Source organism: Ciona robusta, chromosome 8 (genome assembly GCF_009617815.1).
Source record: "Ciona robusta chromosome 8, ASM961781v2".
In the NCBI taxonomy this organism is placed as follows: Eukaryota; Metazoa; Chordata; class Ascidiacea; order Phlebobranchia; family Cionidae; genus Ciona; species Ciona robusta.
The window spans coordinates 99940-118060 of record NC_143242.1 but is presented as its reverse complement, the minus strand read 5'-3'; the positions used below and the strand labels follow the sequence as shown (position 1 = coordinate 118060).

Genomic DNA, 18121 nt, shown 5'->3' with positions numbered 1-18121 from the left:
GAGCTATTACATCAATTTCAACATGATACGACATCACCCCAAACATCTGGCCTCACACCCAAAAGTCAAACTTCGACACCCAGCAACCCAAAAAATGAGCATTTGAACTGGTCAACTGTAAAAGGCATCCCACGACAAAGCAAAGTAGGCGAGGTAAATTGGTCACTTCCGGTGGAAAACCACTACAACATATTACAACTGTTTGATACGTCCCAGGAAGAAGACATGCTTTGTATGACTTCCGCCCCAGAATTGGAACTAGAACCGGACCTCAACCGAGTTGAAACCCCCAAAAAACAGCGAGCACCTAGATCCCCACAACAACCCCGCCAACAGATCATTTTCGACAAGGAAGTAGCCAATAACCAAATCAGAAACAAAACGCCCGAACCTAGCCCCTCGCATGCCAAACAATCTTACAGGATAAGGGAAACCACACCGACTACAGAAGGAATCATATGCACCGGTCAGTCAACACCCAAACCAGCTCCCAACAATGGAACACGAATAACAATTGAATCAAATAGTACGAACCATTATATGGACGAAGCCTGTCTCCTCCTCTCAGACCCACCAGACACAGTCCGACATAATTGGCCAAAACCCTGCGAGATAACAACCAGAACCCCAAACAAGAGACCTCGAAAAGAATCTGAAGAAAACCGAAGGACAACATAGTGAAGATCCCCTCTATCACCCATCTAGTACCCCGGTACCCAAATGTTCAAAACCCCTCTTTAAAATGAACAATGGAAGAAATACAGAGCGTTAGCCAACTGCTAAAGATCGGTACACTAAATGTGAATGGTTTTTCACACAAGTTAGTGAAAATCCTACATTATATTAGCTCTAATGATATTGATATACTATGTATCCAAGAGACTCACAGCTAAACGAGACATTCCTTAACACAGCTGTAGACAATAAGGGGTTTACCGCATACTGGAACACCAAGAATAATCTAAACGCAGATACTAATTTTCGTCAAGGAACGGCAATACTCATTAAAAAACATCTATTATCGTCGCATAAGATATCGCACCAAATAATAACCGCAGACCGCATACACAGCATTACCTTAGAGCGTAAAAACCAAAAAATGTATATAATTAACGTTTACCTTCCGTCTGGTTCGGGGTACAATCAAATGATGATGCGTGAAAGCCTAATAACCAAAATCGTACCCACTTCGCTGGATGACAGGTTAAACCCACTCTTTATAACTGGAGATTTTAACATGATCCTAAGCCCCCTGGACACCATGACCCCATATAATACCAGAAAAAAGAAAGATCGAAAAGCATGGCTACGCCTACAAACAAAACACGAATTAAAGGATACTTTTCGATACCGCTTTGGAAACCGTATCGAGTTTACTCGCATAACACCGGTTTTCGCGTCAAGACTAGATAGAATATACGCGAACCCGAGCGCACTACTTCTCATGACGTTTTTTGAACATAGATATAACTACATCTCTGACCACAACAACTGCCCAATAATGACGATAAATATTGAGACTAATAAAAGGTGGGGTCCCTCCGCATACAAAATAAATAATATGGTACTAAATCATTCGGGAGTGATTGAACATGTCAGAATAATATGGGAAATGTGGAAAACTAGAAAACGACATGTTAATAATCCCTTAGAATGGTGGGAACAAGGTAAAAACATGATAAGAAATGCTGTTCAGAGCATCTCGCAACAGCTAAGGCGGGGAGAAAAAGAAAGATACGCCAGTGCAGTGAAAGAACTGGACCAAATAAACTTGTCAACGAATAAAATTAGCTCTAGAGAACACGAGTTGCGGTATAACATAGAAAAATACGAGGACAAGTTAAATAGAGGCGCAATAATACGATCAAAAATAAAAGTAATGGAAAATGATGAAACATTTATTAAACGTTTTTTTAAATTGGAAACAGATGAAAAAAAAGGAGACACGCTTTATACCGTAAAAACTGAAACCGGAGAATTAACTGAAACTGCGCAGAACACCCTGAACACAATTTTCTCCTTTTACAACAACTTATGGGGTAAAGATCCAATAACTAGAAATCAAAACGACTATTTAAACAACCTAAGTGCGATTGAATTAGATAACATAGAACACAAAATGTTAATTGCACCATCACAGAACTCGAAACCCAAACAGCGCTACAGGAAATGAATAGTGATAGCTCACCCGGATATGACGGTATTACGGCTAAATTATACAAAGAAATGTGGCCCTTTATAAAACACGAACTCGTAGAACTTTATAATAATATATACTTGCAAAGGACCATGCCAAAATCCATGCGAACAGCAGTGATCAAACTTATTTACAAAAAGGGTGAAAAAACGGAAATTAAGAACTGGCGACCTATATCCCTGTTAAACACGGACTACAAATTACTAAGCAAAATTATTAGCAAACGACTAGAAATAGTCATAAATAAAATCATCAGCCTAAATCAAAAATGTGCGATAAAGGGCCGGACAATTGACCAATGCCTGTATAATATCACTACCATTATAGAAGCCGCCAAATCCAGGAATATGAAACTTACCCTTATGGCGATAGACTTCGAAAAAGCCTTCGATAGGGTCGATCATCAATTCATACGAGCAACCTTGACAAAATTGGGTATGCCAGAGGCGATAATTAAGTGGATCAGCATCCTAAACACAAACACGGTAAGTAAAATTGAGGTTAATGGCGCCTATACTGAAGAAATACACATTAGAAGAGGAATAAGGCAAGGGTGTCCTTGTTCAATGTTACTCTTCTTAATCGGCATGGAAACACTCACACGAAAGATAAATGGCAATGATCAAATTTACGGATTTAAATTGAATAATATCGAAGCAAAGAACAATATGCTGACGATATGACAATCCATATTAGAGATCCGCAATCGATACCACACGTACTAAAGGAATTGGAAGCATACGAAAGTGCATCAGGGCAAAAAATTAATAAGAACAAAACGCAAATTATTACCAACGACGACAGCTCACGAAAAATAATTTTAAAAACATTCCCAAGCGAAACAATTAAACCCACCGTCCAAATACTTGGAATCTACTTTAGCTTAACGGAATTATGTGTCGGAAAAAACTTGTCCAAGGCAACCAAGGCCATAGACTTTCTAATCAATAAACATAAAGAAAGGAATTTAACCCTGAAAGGCCGCGTACTATTAATAAACGCACTGCTCATGCCTCAGATACTACAAATTACTAAACACATCCTGGTACCCAAACAATTTATTAAAAATACCCAAAATAAGTTATTTAAATTCCTATGGTTTCCTAGTAAATTGGAAAAAATAAATAGACATAAATTATTCGCTACACAAGGGGCGGGGGGTCTGCTGTTTCCTAATCTGAGACTAAAACTACTGGCTGCAAAAACCTCGCGTATATATTTCATCTCGAAATTGGAAAAGACCTCCTCATTGTGGCACGAATGGTTCAGGTACAACTTTGGCTCTACGATGAAAATGCTGAATCCGAAACTATATAGTAACTCAGCACCGAACACGGTATATCCAGACAAAACACACGAAATAATTAGGGCAACATTCCAAACCCTTATCAGAAAAGATTTTGAATTGGCCTCAAGCAAAATTAAACCCATTTATATGGCCCTCCTGTCTAACAACGCGCCAGAAAACGTTCACATCCAGAAAACTAGTCCCTTTAATTGGAATCGCGTTACTTTTAGCTCATCCGCAAGCAAAATGTTATTTGATAACCGAGAACGTGATATAAACTTTAAAATCGCACATAACGCGTTCTTATATGGAGACTTCTTTAAAAAACATAACTTTCACCCGTACTTTAACGGCGAAATACAAATTCGTAATTGTAAATTTTGCCGCGCGAACGTAGATAATATAGCGCATTTGCTGTACGATTGTGAGAACGCAAAGGCTATTTTGCGTGAGTTGCAAAACCTCATTAACAAAGCGCAAGAAACGCAAACGTGCTTAAATAGAAACTTCGTATTATATAACCAAGACATAAATAACCCTCTTTGCGCTAAAATTATAAACGCTTACAAATCGACACTGATTAAGGAAAAAGAAAAACTAGACAAGGCAAATAAGTACATTTGGTACAACACCAAATTCCAACGAAAGGTTTTATGGGTAGTCAAAAAGAAATGCAGATTATGGTACAAAACAGTATTCTTAAATACGGTAGAGAAAAAACGTTGAACACATTTAATTTAAAAAAAAATAAAAATAAAATAAATAATAAATAAAATACAGGGATAATCCATTTCAACCGCTCTGATCGCGCCAAGACCAAAATTACTGAATATAAACTTTGCGATGATTTAATTGCTTAACCTACAGTACAATTGTACAATTACCACAATCCAACTTACCACAACAATTTGTGCCCTTCAACCACCAAAATCCAAGTTACCACAATAAGTTGTGCTCTTCATTGTCCTTTTTCCCACCCATTGTTGTTTGTGCTTACCCCTCTTTCGCATACCGCAATGATGAGGTTGATTATAATAAAGAAGAAAAAAAAAAAAAAAAAAATCTGAGCTTTGGCTCAACTATATATAAATAAAAGAGTTCTGGACCTAAAATACTTGTTTGACCATTTATCGCGCTACACCGCACAACGTTAGAGCAATCGGACTTTACTATTATTACATACCGTTATCACATTTGTAAGATTAACACATCGGCTACATTTGCACAGAATTGGGTTCAAGGTGTTTTTTTTATACAAAGACCACTTTTTGAATTGAAGCACCCAACTCAGACATTTTAAGGCATTCTATTTGAATAAGGTAAGCATCTGAGCTTTGGCTCAACTATATATAAATAAAAGAGTTCTGGACCTAAAATACTTGTTTGACCATTTATCTAAAATACTTGTTTGACCATTTATCGCGCTACACCGCACAACGTAAGAGCTATCAGACTTCACCATTATTACATACCGTTATCACATTTGTCAGACTAACACATCGTCTACATTTGCACAGAATTGGTTCAAGGTGTTTTTTTATACAAAGACCACTTTTTGAATTGAAGCACCAACTCAGACATTTTAAGGCATTCTATTTGAATAAGGTAAGCATCTGAGCTTTGGCTCAACTATATATAAATAAATGAGTCCTGGACCTAAAATACTTGTTTCACCATTTATCGCGCTACACCGCACAACGTAAGAGCTATCAGACTTCACCATTATTACATACCGTTATCACATTTGTCAGATTAACACATCGGCTACATTTACAGCGAATTGGGTTCAAGGTGTTTTCTTTATACGAAGACTACTTTTTGAATTGAAGCACCCAACTCAGACATTTTAAGGCATTCTATTTGAATAAGGTAAGAATCTGAGCTTTGGCTCAACTATATATAAATAAAAGAGTTCTGGACCTAAAATACTTGTTTGACTATTTATCGCGCTACACCGCACAACGTAAGAGCTATCGGACTTTACCATTATTACATACCGTTATCACATTTGTCAGATTAACACATCGGCTACATTTGCAGCGAATTGGGTTCAAGGTGTTTTCTTTATACGAAGACTACTTTTTGAATTGAAGCACCCAACTCAGACATTTTAAGGCATTCTATTTGAATAAGGTAAGAATCTGAGCTTTGGCTCAACTATATATAAATAAAAGAGCTCTGGACCTAAAATACTTGTTTGATGATTTAATCGCGCTACACCGCACAACGTAAGAGCTATCGGACTTTACCATTATTACATACCGTTATCACATTTGTCAGATTAACACATCGGCTACATTTACAGCGAATTGGGTTAAAGGTGTTTTCTTTATACGAAGACTACTTTTTGAATTGAAGCACACAACTCAGACATTTTTAGGCATTCTATTTGAATAAGGTAAGAATCTGAGCTTTGGCTCAACTATATATAATCAAAAGAGTTCTGGACCTGAAATACTTGTTTCATCTATTATCGCGCTACACCGCACAACGAAAGAGCTATCGGACTTTACCATTATTACATACCGTTATCACATTTGTCAGATTAACACATCGGCTACATTTGCACCGAATTGGGTTCAAGGTGTTTTCTTTATACGAGACTTCTTTTTGAATTAAAGCACCTAAGTCAGACATTTTAAGGTATTCTATTTGAATAAGGTAAGAATCTGAGCTTTGGCTCAACTTTATATAAATAAATGAGTTCTGGACTAAAATTTTTGTTTGACTGTTTATCGCGCTACACCGCACAACGTAAGAGCTATCGGACTTTACCATTATTACATACCGTTATCACATTTGTTAGATTAACACATCGGCTACATTTGCAGCGAATTGGGTTCAAGGTGTTTTCTTTATACGAAGACTACTTTTTGAATTGAAGCACACAACTCAGACATTTTTAGGCATTCTATTTGAATAAGGTAAGAATCTGAGCTTTGGCTCAACTATATATAAATAAAAGAGTTCTGGACCTAAAATGCTTGTTTGATCATTTATCGCGCTACACCGCACAACGTAAGAGCTATCGGACTTTACCATTATTACATACCGTTATCACATTTTGTCAGATTAACACATCGGCTACATTTACAGCGAATTGGGTTCAAGGTGTTTTCTTTTACGAAGACTACTTTTTGAATTAAAGCACCCAACTCAGACATTTTAAGGCATTCTATTTGAATAAGGTAAGAATCTGAGCTTTGGCTCAACTATATATAAATAAAAGAGTTCTGGACCTAAAATACTTGTTTGACTATTTATCGCGCTACACCGCACAACGTAAGAGCTATCGGACTTTACCATTATTACATACCGTTATCACATTTGTAAGATTAACACATCGGCTACATTTGCAGCGAATTGGGTTCAAGGTGTTTTCTTTATACGAAGACTACTTTTTGAATTGAAGCACCCAACTCAGACATTTTAAGGCATTCTATTTGAATAAGGTAAGAATCTGAGCCTTGGCTCAACTATATATAAATAAAAGAGCTCTGGACCTAAAATACTTGTTTGATGATTAATCGCGCTACACCGCACAACGTAAGAGCTATCGGACTTTACCATTATTACATACCGTTATCACATTTGTCAGATTAACACATCGGCTACATTTACAGCGAATTGGGTTAAAGGTGTTTTCTTTATACGAAGACTACTTTTTGAATTGAAGCACACAACTCAAACATTTTTAGGCATTCTATTTGAATAAGGTAAGAATCTGAGCTTTGGCTCAACTATATATAATCAAAAGAGTTCTGGACCTGAAATACTTGTTTCATCTATTATCGCGCTACACCGCACAACGAAAGAGCTATCGGACTTTACCATTATTACATACCGTTATCACATTTGTCAGATTAACACATCGGCTACATTTGCACCGAATTGGGTTCAAGGTGTTTTCTTTATACGGAGACTTCTTTTTGAATTAAAGCACCTAAGTCAGACATTTTAAGGTATTCTATTTGAATAAGGTAAGAATCTGAGCTTTGGCTCAACTTTATATAAATAAATGAGTTCTGGAACTAAAATTTTTGTTTGACTGTTTCTCGCGCTACACCGCACAACGTAAGAGCTATCGGACTTTACCATTATTACATACCGTTATCACATTTGTTAGATTAACACATCGGCTACATTTGCAGCGAATTGGGTTCAAGGTGTTTTCTTTATACGAAGACTACTTTTTGAATTGAAGCACACAACTCAGACATTTTTAGGCATTCTATTTGAATAAGGTAAGAATCTGAGCTTTGGCTCAACTATATATAAATAAAAGAGTTCTGGACCTAAAATGCTTGTTTGATCATTTATCGCGCTACACCGCACAACGTAGAGCTATCGGACTTTACCATTATTACATACCGTTATCACATTTGTCAGATTAACACATCGGCTACATTTACAGCGAATTGGGTTAAAGGTGTTTTCTTTATACGAAGACTACTTTTTGAATTGAAGCACACAACTCAGACATTTTAGGCATTCTATTTGAATAAGGTAAGAATCTGAGCTTTGGCTCAACTATATATAAATAAAAGAGTTCTGGACCTAAAATACTTGTTTGATGATTTATCGCGCTACACCGCACAACGTAAGAGCTATCGGACTTTACCATTATTACATACCGTTATCACATTTGTCAGATTAACACATCGGCTACATTTACAGCGAATTGGGTTAAAGGTGTTTTCTTTATACGAAGACTACTTTTTGAATTAAAGCACACAACTCAGACATTTTTAGGCATTTTATTTAAATAAGGTAAGAATCTGAGCTTAGGCTCAACTATATTTAAATAAAAAAGTTCTGGACCTAAAATACTTGTTTGATCATTTATCACGCAACACCGCACAACGTAAGAACTATCGGACTTTACCATTATTACATACCGTTATCACATTTGTCAGATTAACACATCGGCTTCATTTGCATCGAATTGGGTTCAAGGTGTTTTCTTTATACGAAGACTTCTTTTTGAATTAAAGCACCTAAGTCAGACATTTTAAGGTATTCTATTTGAATAAGGTAAGAATCTGAGCTTTGGCTAAACTATATATATATAAATGAGTTCTGGAACTAAAATTTTTGTTTGACTATTTACCGCGCTACACCGCACAACGTAAGAGCTATCGGACTTTACCATTCTTACATACCGTTATCACATTTGTCAGATTAACACATCGGCTACATTTGCAGCGAATTGGGTTCGAGGTGTTTTCTTTATACGAAGACTACTTTTTGAATTGAAGCACCCAACTCAGACATTTTAAGGCATTCTATTTGAATAAGGTAAGAATCTGAGCTTTGGCTCAACTATATATAATCAAAAGAGTTCTGGACCTGAAATACTTGTTTCATCTATTATCGCGCTACACCGCACAACGAAAGAGCTATCGGACTTTACCATTATTACATACCGTTATCACATTTGTCAGATTAACACATCGGCTACATTTGCACCGAATTGGGTTCAAGGTGTATTCTTTATACGGAGACTTCTTTTTGAATTAAAGCACCTAAGTCAGACATTTTAAGGTATTCTATTTGAATAAGGTAAGAATCTGAGCTTTGGCTCAACTTTATATAAATAAATGAGTTCTGGAACTAAAATTTTTGTTTGACTGTTTATCGCGCTACACCGCACAACGTAAGAGCTATCGGACTTTACCATTATTACATACCGTTATCACATTTGTTAGATTAACACATCGGCTACATTTGCAGCGAATTGGGTTCAAGGTGTTTTCTTTATACGAAGACTACTTTTTGAATTGAAGCACACAACTCAGACATTTTTAGGCATTCTATTTGAATAAGGTAAGAATCTGAGCTTTGGCTCAACTATATATAAATAAAAGAGTTCTGGACCTAAAATGCTTGTTTGATCATTTATCGCGCTACACCGCACAACGTAGAGCTATCGGACTTTACCATTATTACATACCGTTATCACATTTGTCAGATTAACACATCGGCTACATTTACAGCGAATTGGGTTAAAGGTGTTTTCTTTATACGAAGACTACTTTTTGAATTGAAGCACACAACTCAGACATTTTTAGGCATTCTATTTGAATAAGGTAAGAATCTGAGCTTTGGCTCAACTATATATAAATAAAAGAGTTCTGGACCTAAAATACTTGTTTGATGATTTATCGCGCTACACCGCACAACGTAAGAGCTATCGGACTTTACCATTATTACATACCGTTATCACATTTGTCAGATTAACACATCGGCTACATTTACAGCGAATTGGGTTAAAGGTGTTTTCTTTATACGAAGACTACTTTTTGAATTAAAGCACACAACTCAGACATTTTTAGGCATTTTATTTAAATAAGGTAAGAATCTGAGCTTAGGCTCAACTATATTTAAATAAAAAAGTTCTGGACCTAAAATACTTGTTTGATCATTTATCACGCAACACCGCACAACGTAAGAACTATCGGACTTTACCATTATTACATACCGTTATCACATTTGTCAGATTAACACATCGGCTTCATTTGCATCGAATTGGGTTCAAGGTGTTTTCTTTATACGAAGACTTCTTTTTGAATTAAAGCACCTAAGTCAGACATTTTAAGGTATTCTATTTGAATAAGGTAAGAATCTGAGCTTTGGCTAAACTATATATATATAAAAGAGTTCTGGAACTAAAATTTTTGTTTGACTATTTACCGCGCTACACCGCACAACGTAAGAGCTATCGGACTTTACCATTCTTACATACCGTTATCACATTTGTCAGATTAACACATCGGCTACATTTGCAGCGAATTGGGTTCGAGGTGTTTTCTTTATACGAAGACTACTTTTTGAATTGAAGCACCCAACTCAGACATTTTAAGGCATTCTAGTTGAATAAGGTAAGAATCTGAGCTTTGGCTCAACTATATATAAATAAAAGAGTTCTGGACCTAAAATACTTGTTTGATCAATTATCGCGTTACACCGCACAACGTAAGAGCCATCGGACTTTACCATTATTACATACCGTTATCACAATTGTCAGATTAACACATCGGCTACATTTACACCGAATTGGGTTCAAGCTGTTTTCTTTATACGGAGACTTCTTTTTGAATTAAAGGACCTAAGTCAGATATTTTAAGGCATTCTATTTGAATAAGGTAAGCATCTGAGCTTTGGCTCAACTATATATAAATAAAAGAGTTCTGGACCTAAAATACTTGTTTGACCATGTATCGCGCTACACCGCACAACGTAAGAGCTATCGGACTTCACCATTATTACATACCGTTATCACATTTGTCAGACTAACACATCGGCTACATTTGCACCGAATTGGGTTCAAAGTGTTTTCTTTATACGGAGACTACTTTTCGAATTAAAGGACCTAAGTCAGATATTTTAAGGCATTCTATTTGAATAAGGTAAGCATCTGAGCTTTGGCTCAACTATATATAAATAAAAGAGTTCTGGACCTAAAATACTTGTTTGACCATTTATCGCGCTACACCGCACAACGTTAGAGCAATCGGACTTTACTATTATTACATACCGTTATCACATTTGTAAGATTAACACATCGGCTACATTTGCACAGAATTGGGTTCAAGGTGTTTTTTTTATACAAAGACCACTTTTTGAATTGAAGCACCCAACTCAGACATTTTAAGGCATTCTATTTGAATAAGGTAAGCATCTGAGCTTTGGCTCAACTATATATAAATAAAAGAGTTCTGGACCTAAAATACTTGTTTGACCATTTATCTAAAATACTTGTTTGACCATTTATCGCGCTACACCGCACAACGTAAGAGCTATCAGACTTCACCATTATTACATACCGTTATCACATTTGTCAGACTAACACATCGGCTACATTTGCACAGAATTGGTTTCAAGGTGTTTTTTTTATACAAAGACCACTTTTTGAATTGAAGCACCCAACTCAGACATTTTAAGGCATTCTATTTGAATAAGGTAAGCATCTGAGCTTTGGCTCAACTATATATAAATAAATGAGTCCTGGACCTAAAATACTTGTTTCACCATTTATCGCGCTACACCGCACAACGTAGAGCTATCAGACTTCACCATTATTACATACCGTTATCACATTTGTCAGATTAACACATCGGCTACATTTACAGCGAATTGGGTTAAAGGTGTTTTCTTTATACGAAGACTACTTTTTGAATTGAAGCACACAACTCAGACATGTTTAGGCATTCTATTTGAATAAGGTAAGAATCTGAGCTTTAGCTCAACTATATATAAATAAAAGAGTTCTGGACCTAAAATACTTGTTTGACCATTTATCGCGCTACACCGCACAACGTTAGAGCAATCGGACTTTACTATTATTACATACCGTTATCACATTTGTAAGATTAACACATCGGCTACATTTGCACAGAATTGGGTTCAAGGTGTTTTTTTTATACAAAGACCACTTTTTGAATTGAAGCACCCAACTCAGACATTTTAAGGCATTCTATTTGAATAAGGTAAGCATCTGAGCTTTGGCTCAACTATATATAAATAAAAGAGTTCTGGACCTAAAATACTTGTTTGACCATTTATCTAAAATACTTGTTTGACCATTTATCGCGCTACACCGCACAACGTAAGAGCTATCAGACTTCACCATTATTACATACCGTTATCACATTTGTCAGACTAACACATCGGCTACATTTGCACAGAATTGGTTTCAAGGTGTTTTTTTATACAAAGACCACTTTTTGAATTGAAGCACCCAACTCAGACATTTTAAGGCATTCTATTTGAATAAGGTAAGCATCTGAGCTTTGGCTCAACTATATATAAATAAATGAGTCCTGGACCTAAAATACTTGTTTCACCATTTATCGCGCTACACCGCACAACGTAAGAGCTATCAGACTTCACCATTATTACATACCGTTATCACATTTGTCAGATTAACACATCGGCTACATTTACAGCGAATTGGGTTAAAGGTGTTTTCTTTATACGAAGACTACTTTTTGAATTGAAGCACACAACTCAGACATTTTTAGGCATTCTATTTGAATAAGGTAAGAATCTGAGCTTTAGCTCAACTATATATAAATAAAAGAGTTCTGGACCTAAAATACTTGCTTGATCATTTATCGCGCTACACCGTACAACGTAAGAGCTATCGGACTTTACCATTATTACATACCGTTATCACATTTTGTCAGATTAACACATCGGCTACATTTACAGCGAATTGGGTTCAAGGTGTTTTCTTTTTACGAAGACTACTTTTTGAATTGAAGCACCCAACTCAGACATTTTAAGGCATTCTATTTGAATAAGGTAAGAATCTGAGCTTTGGCTCAACTATATATAAATAAAAGAGTTCTGGACCTAAAATACTTGTTTGACTATTTATCGCGCTACACCGCACAACGTAAGAGCTATCGGACTTTACCATTATTACATACCGTTATCACATTTGTCAGATTAACACATCGGCTACATTTGCAGCGAATTGGGTTCAAGGTGTTTTCTTTATACGAAGACTACTTTTTGAATTGAAGCACCCAACTCAGACATTTTAAGGCATTCTATTTGAATAAGGTAAGAATCTGAGCTTTGGCTCAACTATATATAAATAAAAGAGCTCTGGACCTAAAATACTTGTTTGATGATTAATCGCGCTACACCGCACAACGTAAGAGCTATCGGACTTTACCTTTATTACATACCGTTATCACATTTGTCAGATTAACACATCGGCTACATTTACAGCGAATTGGGTTAAAGGTGTTTTCTTTATACGAAGACTACTTTTTGAATTGAAGCACACAACTCAGACATTTTTAGGCATTCTATTTGAATAAGGTAAGAATCTGAGCTTTGGCTCAACTATATATAATCAAAAGAGTTCTGGACCTGAAATACTTTTTTCATCTATTATCGCGCTACACCGCACAACGAAAGAGCTATCGGACTTTACCATTATTACATACCGTTATCACATTTGTCAGATTAACACATCGGCTACATTTGCACCGAATTGGGTTCAAGGTGTTTTCTTTATACGGAGACTTCTTTTTGAATTAAAGCACCTAAGTCAGACATTTTAAGGTATTCTATTTGAATAAGGTAAGAATCTGAGCTTTGGCTCAACTTTATATAAATAAATGAGTTCTGGAACTAAAATTTTTGTTTGACTGTTTATCGCGCTACACCGCACAACGTAAGAGCTATCGGACTTTACCATTATTACATACCGTTATCACATTTGTTAGATTAACACATCGGCTACATTTGCAGCGAATTGGGTTCAAGGTGTTTTCTTTATACGAAGACTACTTTTTGAATTGAAGCACACAACTCAGACATTTTTAGGCATTCTATTTGAATAAGGTAAGAATCTGAGCTTTGGCTCAACTATATATAAATAAAAGAGTTCTGGACCTAAAATGCTTGTTTGATCATTTATCGCGCTACACCGCACAACGTAGAGCTATCGGACTTTACCATTATTACATACCGTTATCACATTTGTCAGATTAACACATCGGCTACATTTACAGCGAATTGGGTTAAAGGTGTTTTCTTTATACGAAGACTACTTTTTGAATTGAAGCACACAACTCAGACATTTTTAGGCATTCTATTTGAATAAGGTAAGAATCTGAGCTTTGGCTCAACTATATATAAATAAAAGAGTTCTGGACCTAAAATACTTGTTTGATGATTTATCGCGCTACACCGCACAACGTAAGAGCTATCGGACTTTACCATTATTACATACCGTTATCACATTTGTCAGATTAACACATCGGCTACATTTACAGCGAATTGGGTTAAAGGTGTTTTCTTTATACGAAGACTACTTTTTGAATTAAAGCACACAACTCAGACATTTTTAGGCATTTTATTTAAATAAGGTAAGAATCTGAGCTTAGGCTCAACTATATTTAAATAAAAAAGTTCTGGACCTAAAATACTTGTTTGATCATTTATCACGCAACACCGCACAACGTAAGAACTATCGGACTTAACCATTATTACATACCGTTATCACATTTGTCAGATTAACACATCGGCTTCATTTGCATCGAATTGGGTTCAAGGTGTTTTCTTTATACGAAGACTTCTTTTTGAATTAAAGCACCTAAGTCAGACATTTTAAGGTATTCTATTTGAATAAGGTAAGAATCTGAGCTTTGGCTAAACTATATATATATAAAAGAGTTCTTGAACTAAAATTTTTGTTTGACTATTTACCGCGCTACACCGCACAACGTAAGAGCTATCGGACTTTACCATTCTTACATACCGTTATCACATTTGTCAGATTAACACATCGGCTACATTTGCAGCGAATTGGGTTCGAGGTGTTTTCTTTATACGAAGACTACTTTTTGAATTGAAGCACCCAACTCAGACATTTTAAGGCATTCTAGTTGAATAAGGTAAGAATCTGAGCTTTGGCTCAACTATATATAAATAAAAGAGTTCTGGACCTAAAATACTTGTTTGATCAATTATCGCGTTACACCGCACAACGTAAGAGCCATCGGACTTTACCATTATTACATACCGTTATCACAATTGTCAGATTAACACATCGGCTACATTTACACCGAATTGGGTTCAAGCTGTCTTCTTTATACAGAGACTTCTTTTTGAATTAAAGCACACAACTCAGACATTTTTAGGTATTCTATTTGAATAAGGTAAGAATCTGAGCTTAGGCTCAACTATATATAAATAAAAGAGTTCTGGACCTAAAATACTTGTTTGACTATTTATCGCGCTACACCGCACAACGTAAGAGCTATCGGACTTTACCATTATTACATACCGTTATCGCATATGTCAGATTAACACATCGGCTACATTTACAGCGAATTGGGTTAAAGGTGTTTTCTTTATACGAAGACTACTTTTTGAATTGAAGCACACAACTCAGACATTTTTAGGCATTCTATTTGAATAAGGTAAGAATCTGAGCTTTGGCTCAACTATATATAAATAAAAGAGTTCTGGACCTAAAATACTTGTTTGATCAATTATCGCCTTACACCGCACAACGTAAGAGCCATCGGACTTTACCATTATTACATACCGTTATCAAAATTGTCAGATTAACACATCGGCTACATTTACACCGAATTGGGTTCAAGCTGTTTTCTTTATACGGAGACTTCTTTTTGAATTAAAGGACCTAAGTCAGATATTTTAAGGCATTCTATTTGAATAAGGTAAGCATCTGAGCTTTGGCTCAACTATATATAAATAAAAGAGTTCTGGACCTAAAATACTTGTTTGACCATTTATCGCGCTACACCGCACAACGTAAGAGCTATCGGACTTCACCATCGTAAGAGCTATCGGACTAAACAACGTATGAGCTATCGGACTTTACCATTATTACATACCGTTATCGCATATGTCAGATTAACACATCGGCTACATTTACAGCGAATTGGGTTAAAGGTGTTTTCTTTATACGAAGACTACTTTTTGAATTGAAGCACACAACTCAGACATTTTTAGGCATTCTATTTGAATAAGGTAAGAATCTGAGCTTTGGCTCAACTATATATAAATAAAAGAGTTCTGGACCTAAAATACTTGTTTGATCAATTATCGCCTTACACCGCACAACGTAAGAGCCATCGGACTTTACCATTATTACATACCGTTATCAAAATTGTCAGATTAACACATCGGCTACATTTACACCGAATTGGGTTCAAGCTGTTTTCTTTATACGGAGACTTCTTTTTGAATTAAAGGACCTAAGTCAGATATTTTAAGGCATTCTATTTGAATAAGGTAAGCATCTGAGCTTTGGCTCAACTATATATAAATAAAAGAGTTCTGGACCTAAAATACTTGTTTGACCATTTATCGCGCTACACCGCACAACGTAAGAGCTATCGGACTTCACCATTATTACATACCGTTATCACATTTGTCAGACTAACACATCGGCTACATTTGCACCGAATTGGGTTCAAAGTGTTTTCTTTATACGGAGACTACTTTTCGAATTAAAGGACCTAAGTCAGATATTTTAAGGCATTCTATTTGAATAAGGTAAGCATCTGAGCTTTGGCTCAACTATATATAAATAAAAGAGTTCTGGACCTAAAATACTTGTTTGACCATTTATCGCGCTACACCGCACAACGTTAGAGCAATCGGACTTTACTATTATTACATACCGTTATCACATTTGTAAGATTAACACATCGGCTACATTTGCACAGAATTGGGTTCAAGGTGTTTTTTTTATACAAAGACCACTTTTTGAATTGAAGCACCCAACTCAGACATTTTAAGGCATTCTATTTGAATAAGGTAAGCATCTGAGCTTTGGCTCAACTATATATAAATAAAAGAGTTCTGGACCTAAAATACTTGTTTGACCATTTATCTAAAATACTTGTTTGACCATTTATCGCGCTACACCGCACAACGTAAGAGCTATCAGACTTCACCATTATTACATACCGTTATCACATTTGTCAGACTAACACATCGGCTACATTTACACCGAATTGGGTTCAAGCTGTTTTCTTTATACGGAGACTTCTTTTTGAATTGAAGCACACAACTCAGACATTTTTAGGCATTCTATTTGAATAAGGTAAGAATCTGAGCTTAGGCTCAACTATATTTAATTAAAAGAGTTCTGGACCTAAAATACTTGTTTGACCATTTATCGCGCTACACCGCACAACGTAAGAGCTATCGGACTTCACCATTATTACATACCGTTATCACATTTGTCAGACTAACACATCGGCTACATTTGCACCGAATTGGGTTCAAAGTGTTTTCTTTATACGGAGACTACTTTTCGAATTAAAGGACCTAAGTCAGATATTTTAAGGCATTCTATTTGAATAAGGTTGGCATCTGAGCTTTGGTTAACTATATATAAATAAAAGAGTTCTGGACCTAAAATACTTGTTTGACCATTTATCGCGCTACACCGCACAACGTTAGAGCAATCGGACTTTACTATTATTACATACCGTTATCACATTTGTAAGATTAACACATCGGCTACATTTGCACAGAATTGGGTTCAAGGTGTTTTTTTTATACAAAGACCACTTTTTGAATTGAAGCACCCAACTCAGACATTTTAAGGCATTCTATTTGAATAAGGTAAGCATCTGAGCATTGGCTCAACTATATATAAATAAAAGAGTTCTGGACCTAAAATACTTGTTTGACCATTTATCTAAAATACTTGTTTGACCATTTATCGCGCTACACCGCACAACGTAAGAGCTATCAGACTTCACCATTATTACATACCGTTATCACATTTGTCAGACTAACACATCGGCTACATTTGCACAGAATTGGTTTCAAGGTGTTTTTTTTATACAAAGACCACTTTTTGAATTGAAGCACCCAACTCAGACATTTTAAGGCATTCTATTTGAATAAGGTAAGCATCTGAGCTTTGGCTCAACTATATATAAATAAATGAGTCCTGGACCTAAAATACTTGTTTCACCATTTATCGCGCTACACCGCACAACGTAAGAGCTATCAGACTTCACCATTATTACATACCGTTATCACATTTGTCAGACTAACACATCGGCTACATTTACAGCGAATTGGGTTAAAGGTGTTTTCTTTATACGAAGACTACTTTTTGA

At 35.9% G+C, this 18121-nt stretch overlaps 1 long non-coding RNA gene across 1 annotated transcript in view; it reads right to left on the bottom strand.

Annotated features, from left to right (window-relative positions):
* Positions 1 to 18121, bottom strand: part of LOC149731960 (uncharacterized) — a 45059-nt gene that overhangs the window by 18691 nt on the left and 8247 nt on the right. The window lies entirely within an intron of this gene.